This window comes from Crocuta crocuta, unplaced genomic scaffold (assembly GCF_008692635.1).
Source record: "Crocuta crocuta isolate KB4526 unplaced genomic scaffold, BGI_CrCroc_1.0 scaffold262, whole genome shotgun sequence".
Lineage (NCBI taxonomy): Eukaryota > Metazoa > Chordata > Mammalia > Carnivora > Hyaenidae > Crocuta > Crocuta crocuta.
The window spans coordinates 5,727,726-5,734,674 of record NW_027528869.1 but is presented as its reverse complement, the minus strand read 5'-3'; the positions used below and the strand labels follow the sequence as shown (position 1 = coordinate 5,734,674).

General features: G+C 53.2%; 1 long non-coding RNA gene across 2 annotated transcripts; it reads left to right on the top strand.

Annotated features, from left to right (window-relative positions):
* Nucleotides 1-362: 362 nt before the first annotated feature.
* LOC144225229 (uncharacterized) lies at nt 363-6,635 on the top strand. Of its 2 annotated transcripts, none has more exons than XR_013333249.1 (3): nt 363-485; nt 1,209-1,389; nt 6,092-6,635. It is a non-coding gene; the product is annotated as an uncharacterized LOC144225229 (long non-coding RNA). The 2 variants fall into 2 exon arrangements; XR_013333250.1 differs by lacking the exon at nt 6,092-6,635 and adding an exon at nt 3,963-4,749.
* The last annotated feature ends 314 nt before the right edge of the window (nt 6,636-6,949 follow it).

The following is a 6,949-nucleotide window of genomic DNA, read 5'->3' as shown; positions in this document are numbered from 1 at the left end:
CACATATGAGGAAATAACTTGCACACAAACTAATGAATCAACATGTAAGCTAACTAAGTGTTCTTGAGTTCCTTTTGTTTGAGAGAAAGGAAGGCAGAAGATTCAGGAAGAATTGATGGGGACTAATGAAGCAAGATCCAGAGATGGTGGGAGGGGACGGGTCAGAGGGATCCCGCTGCGGTTGCCTTTAAATAAGAGCATGGATCTCCCCGTGCTCTGAGCCTGGAGGAAATGTGGGGAACGTGCACAAGGCTGGGAGCGGGGGGCAACGAAGGCAAGGAGGGGGTAGAACCGGAGGTTAGAGGGCTGTCTGCCCACAGCGAAGACGTCATGTGTTCAGGGGAGGGAGGAAGGTTTGAATCATTGACGAGAATGAGTGATGGGCCAGACAAGAGAAAGAAAGCACCACTGGGCGTCCGCAAAGACCCAGCTGAGGCTGAGACACGAATGGTGACAGTCTGCACCAGCTGTCCCAGGTGGGAGAGGTATGTCGCCGGGTGGGTGAAGAGGAGGGATGGGGCGTGGGGAGGAGGGAGGCAAGGAGTTCAGATGATTGCGGGACCTGGGCTGGAAGGGGAAGGGAGAGAGGCAAGGAGGGTGCTCGCCGTGGCCCATGTGCTAGTTAGAACAGCATCCACTCCAGCTGGCTGCAAAAGAGAGGGATATAGATAGCCCAGAAAACCTCCGAGCGATGCAAAGCAACAGACTCTGGCTCAGCGTCCAGGAATGACTCCCCCCACACACTGGGGACTGGCCCATCACAGGGGCTGAGCCTCCGCCACAATCATGCAGCTTTAGCTCACGGCCGGCCACCACGGCTACCAACTATAGAATGAAAGCCCCTCCGTCACATGCTCCTGGGAAAACCGACGCCCCTGCTCCGCCTTCTCTGTAGAACCCAGTGTTAAGTCAAAGTCTCTTGCAGGTGCATTAGGTTGGTAGAACCCAAATCATGGCCCCTGGCAGCGAGGCAGAGAGGGAGACTGACACATTAACTGCTAACTGCGTGCTTTGTCTCCCTTCCTCTCTGCGCACCTCCGGGTGTGTGTGGGGGGGGGGGGGCAGGTTCTGTTGCACTTCAGGTAAGTGTGCAAGAAGTAGAGAAAGAGTTCAAGGACAGCCGTCCTCTGTAAGGTATATCGAGGCTGCTGCAGCCTACACAGTGTCTTTTTTTTTTTTTAAGTTTATTTATTTATTTTGAGAGACAGAGAGAGCACAAGCGGGGAGGGGCAGACAGAAGGAGAGACAGAATCCCAAGCAGTCTTTGTGCCATCAGCGCACAGCCCAGCGCAGGGCTTGAACTCACCAACTGTGGGATCATGACGTGAGCCAAGATCAAGAGTCAGCCACTCAACTGACTGTACCACCCGGGTGCCCAACACTGCCTTTGTGAGTATTTTCTTTTTTAATGCCCTACTGGGTACATGCATCTGTGTGCATATGGCTTGGCAAGGTCCTTTCTTTATGGGAAGGGAAGGGAAGGGAAGGGAGGGGGAGGGAAGGGGAGGGGAAGGAAGGGGAGGGAGGGGAGGAGAGGGAGAGGAAAGGGNGGAAAGGGAGGAGGGGGGAGGGGAGGGGGGAGGGAGATGCTCCTTCTGCTGGGGAAGAAGGGCACGCCCTGCCCCCATGCACAGGTGCAGTGTTTAGCCGAGCAAAGCACAGGCTGGGTTCAGCTCCCACCCACTACCTCCAGGGGCCGACCCTGTGCAATGCGCGAAGGGCACAACCCTTTGTGACAATTCGGGGGCCTGCTGCCTGGGCAGAAATAGAGGCCCCAGGACCGAGAGGTGAGCACAGAGGCAAAGAGCGTGTGTGGTAGAAGGAGAGCCAGAAGGACGGGCGTTCGGGTCACAGCATGAGCCCAGGGGTCTGAGGGTTCTGGGCCGAGCCGTCCGTGTGGCAGTAACCAGTCCCCGTGGGCAGGGGAGGCGCAAGGGAGGCCCTGGAATTGTGGAAGCTGAGGGACAGACAGATCGCCGATGCGGATACTAGGAACCGAGAAGGGAGCCAGATTTCAGAGTTGTCCCTGAGACCCTTACAGGGACACAGTGGGTGGCAGCGCCCAGGAGGACGAGAAGGAGGCACTAACTTCAAGCAGGAGGGACTTCACGCAAGGCTGCGAGCAAACAAATAGCCACAAGTTCCCAGCTTCCCGCTCCGGGCCTCTTGCTCCGTGGGACGCTGATGTATTCGTTTAAGCAGATAGTGAAGGTCAGGCTGCCATGACAAAGTACAAACGACGGGAGTCCTTAAATAAAAGAAACTTATTTCTCACAGTTCTGGAGGCTGGAAGTCCAAGGTCAAGTTGGCAGCATGATTCGGGTTCTGGAGAGAGCTCTGTTCTTGGCTTGCAGATAGCTGCCTTCTCCCTGTGTCCTCACATGGCAGAGAGAGAGGCCAAGCTCCCTGGTGCGTCTCCTTCTAATGGCACTAAGCCCGTCATGAGGGCCTCATCCTTAAGAACTCCTGTAGCCCTAATCACCCCTAAAGACGCCACCTCCAAACATAACCTTCCGTTGTAAGGGTAACAAGTATTGTGTGAAAACTTAGGTGGCAGAGCGCCAGGACATTTACTGTGCATCAAATGGATAAGGAAGAACGGAGTGAGACATCGAATACCTGGCGGAGAAGCGCGTTGCAGCCTGAGAGAGCAGCAGATGCAAAGGCCCTGAGGCAGGATCGGGTTTGACCCGTGAAACTGGAGAGGAGGGATGAAGAGGCAAGGGCCAGGATTTGTTGTCACTGGAGTGTCACAGCTGACACACCACGCAGGGAATTGTGAGGACTTCAGTTCTTACTCTGAGTGAGGTGGAGCCTACTTTGGTTAAGAGGAGAAAAATGACATGATCCAGGCACGAAGCATGGAAAACCTGCAAGGGAGGAAGTCACATTCCAGGAAGTTCCCGCGGGGAGGGGCGGGTTGCAGGGAAGAGAGGGGTGGAGGAAGGCTGGGTTGAGAAAACTGAGCCCTGAGAGGTGAGGGTCCACAGGGCACGGTGAGTGGCATGAGGGGGTGGGGAGGGCCAGGGTGAGGAAGGGGCAGGAGAAAGGAGGAGATGGGGGTGGTCGCCTGGACGCCCAAGCTGAAAAGAGCGAGGAAGACCCTGGACCTAGCTGCCTGAGGCAGGATGGGGTCAGGGGTCAGGGGCGTCGGGAGGGCTCCCTGCAGGCCGCAGAGGGCAGAAAGGGGGGGAGTGAGACGCAGGGAAGCAAAGACACCCCCGAAATACGCAGAGAAGCTTCCTGGCGAGCAGGCGCAGTGCGGGGACTTTGTGGCCAACATCTGTCTCCAGGTAAATTCTGAGGGAAAAGGGTAGGCAAAAATGGACCCCAGCAACACTGCCCCGCGCAGGAAAGCCCCCACCCCGGGAGCATGTGGGGGCGCCCAGCGTCCTGACGGGTGGCTCCCGGGGGGGAGGAGGGGTTTGCTGGGGAGAAGGAAAAGAAGGCAGCGAAGCAGGGCAGCGACCTGGGGCGCCCCTGCCTCTGCAGCTGCCCTCCCGGTGACCTGGGCCCGCCGGGCACGTGTCGGGAGGAGGGAAAGAAGCCACAAAGGAGATCTAATCCGGAACCACTGTCCATAGCCTCGTTCGCAATCCAGCTGCTCCTCCGGCAAAAGTCCCCGGGCAGCTGTTCCGCCCGGGGAGCCTCTGCCCGCTGACCCGGGGGGCCTGCCCGCTGCGGGGCTCGGCTTCTCCTCTCCGGGCTGCGCTCCTAAGTCCGGGCTGTTAGGGCGGCCTCGCCCTGGGGGGCAGGTGAGGCAGGGGCCCCGGCGCGCGCCGAGGGCTGCAGGGAGACCCAAAGCGCTCTGGTCTGAAGCCCTCCGCCGGTTCTGGAAGGGCTGTGTTTGTCACAGCCCCACAAAAGAGCAGGAGGTTACTTAGCTATGGATGAATACTAATTGGGCATTTGTCTAACAGCTACTGTACTGATGAATCATTAAAATTTTTATTACAATTGAGGCAAAAACCACTCTACCCACACGGAGGGTCTGTCGGCTGTGCCAGGGGAGACGCAGGGAATGGAAGAGGACCTTCCAAGTTCTGAAAGAACAGTCACGATTGTGGTTAAGAAGCCTCTGCAGAAAGCCGGAATCTCGGAAAAGTAACAGGCGAAGTGGACCCAAACACAGCCCTTTCCTTTACATTTCTTTTCAGGACATGATGAGAGAAGTCAGCCGGACTAGGACTCGGGGTGTGCACATGGCTGAAATAGCTAGGGAAAACTACAAGTGACAACCAGAAGGCTCCGGAGATAAAGAGAAGTAGATAATAACTCGGCTATATAGATACCCCTCTGTACGAGCCAATGAGTGGCACTCGGGTGACAGTGGAGAGGGAGTAGCTGGAGTATAATGGGGAAGGTGCTGAACTCAGGAGTCAGAATCTCCCCCCCTCCCAGTTCGGTGGAGTGGCTACGTCTCGGCTGTGACCTTGGGCCAGCTCACTATACCTCCAAAGACATTTCCTTCAACATCTATAAAGTGGGGCTGATACTGCCTCACCGTGTACTGTCCTGAGGATTAAACAAGGTAATGTCAATGAGAGTATCTGGTAATTATAAAGACACACACAGCAAATGCAAGTAATTATAACTCAAAATTCAGACTTAAAGGCAACTGAGTCCAAACAGCATTAAGAGTGGGATAGACTGAGTGAACTGGGATTCAGGAGTATTGGAAAAGAAAATCTGTGTTATTTGGGTTGGGTATGAAACTACCAATGGAATTTCATAGAGTCGAACTTAAATACAATGTGCAAAGTAAATAAATATCCCTTTAGCTATAAATAGCATTTCAGTTTCCTCTGGTTTGTCAACAGGACAATCTGCTTAAAAGGGAGACCACTAGGGGCACCTGGGTGGCTGAGTCGGTTAGGTGTCTGACTTCGGCTCAGGCCATGATCTCACAATTTGTGGGTTCAAGCCCCACATCGGGCTCTGTGCTGACAGCTCAGAGCCTGGAGCCTGCTGCAGATTCTGTGTCTCCCTCTCTCTCTGTCTCTCCCCCACTCATGCTCTGTCTCTCTCTGTCTCTCAAAAATAAATAAACATTGAAAAAAATGTTTTAAAAAAGGGAGACCATGAGATATGAATTATTTTGATGTGAGAGCCTATGGACTTCACACATCCATCGATAAATACATTCACGCAGTGGGACGTAACCGAGGGGAGGAAAGACTATTTTTGAGAGCGTCTCCTGTACAGTAGAACCTTGACTACCCTGAGGGATCAATTTCAAGAACACCCTAATTCCTCAAATACGTAACAATAATATGGCGTGGAGATGGTGGCTTCATCTTTCTTCCATGCAGTGACCAGCCTTGCAATCCATGATTCAAGTTCATGATGAAAACAAAACGCGTTAAATGTTTCAAAGCTGAACATCTGTCGCGTGTTACCTCCTTTAATCCTTGCAACATTCCTGTGCTCCCCATTTTACACAGAATGAACCTAAGGCTTGAGGGGTTTATGGAACTAGCCCAAGGTCCCCCAGCTATTGATGCAGAGAGCCAGGACTGGAAGCTTATTTACCTCTCAAAGGCCATCAAAACATTCACTAAAATATTCCCCTTCATAGTTCGTATGGGAATGCAACATTGGCCACATCAAGGTACCTTTCCCTTCTAGCCTTTTAGGAGTGATAATAGTGCAACAAATTAATACACCAAGTATTTGTTGGGTACCTCGGTTCAAGGGGCTAGGGATCTACAGATAAACGAGAGAGGCAAAGCCCTGTCCTTGGGGGCCACTTCGAGGTAAGCACCGTGTGCACAGTGTAGACCCAGTGTAGACCACAGTGTAGATCCTGGCAGTTCTGGCTTCACCATCACGAGGCCTGTCACCTTCTATGCTGAGAAGTCCCCCAACCACTAAGTCAGCCTCTTTGCTTATAAATGGGAATCTCGTTGAGTAGAAAGTGCCTGTGAATCATCGCCCGGAAGTGCCTTGAAAATCATACTAAATGAGCGTTAGCTTTTATTATGCTCGTCTGTTTTTGCTCATCAGACCCAGGGTAGGTTGTGTTTTCATCCGTCCATGAGGCTCTGTGAAACGCTACGTCTGAACCTCCCCAACTGATCCTGTGTTGCAGGAAGGGGTATCTCGCATGGCTCCGGCCTAGATGGGAAGCGGTGCGGCAGAAGGAGAAGGGCCACGAAGAAAAGTACGTGCCAAGAGCCCTTCCACGGCCCCTCCTCCTTTCCGTCTCTCCTTGGGCATTTGTATAACACCAGGTGGAAGTTTGGGTACTTCCAATTAACAAAGAGCAGGATGGGAAGAGGAGCATTTTTTTAAAACTTTTGCCAGAACTGCTGAAGTCTTTAGCTTCCCTGGAGCTCCCCTGACCCTGCAGGTGCTGTCACCCGGCCTGTTACTCTGCCTGACTCCGCATCTGGATGACGGTGGCCTGCCCACTCGGCTGCACGGGTCGGGTCGGGAACGCTGTTTCGTCTCACAGAATAACAAAGCAGCTGCTGTCCCACGAGCTGAATGGGCCTGGACATCTGGCTGCTGCCCTTCCAAAGGGCTCCGTCCTGAGCAGTCCTCAAGCAAAATACTCCATCCTTCCATTGTGGACTCGGGCCAGGACACTGCGTGTGTGACCATCAGCTGCTGAGCTCCTGATGAGACAGGTCATGAAGGTCAGTCCTTTCAACAACCACATCAGATGTGACAGATGAGCAGTCAGATTTATTTGCCTGGCTCTAAACTCTTGTACCTAATGGAAAGAAATAGAGCCAAACTCTGAGAGTCAATGGGGGTGTTGTATAAACATGGTCTTCAGTGTGACTTATTCCTTCCTTTTTAGCTATCTCAAGTCCCTTAAAGGATGGAGACAATTTGCCCACGGGTCTCCAGGGATCAGCATCCAATAACATTTCACTGAATCTGGAGTCTTCTCCTAAACTTCCAGGACAGTTGCAGGTTGGCTCATCTGCCTATGCGATGT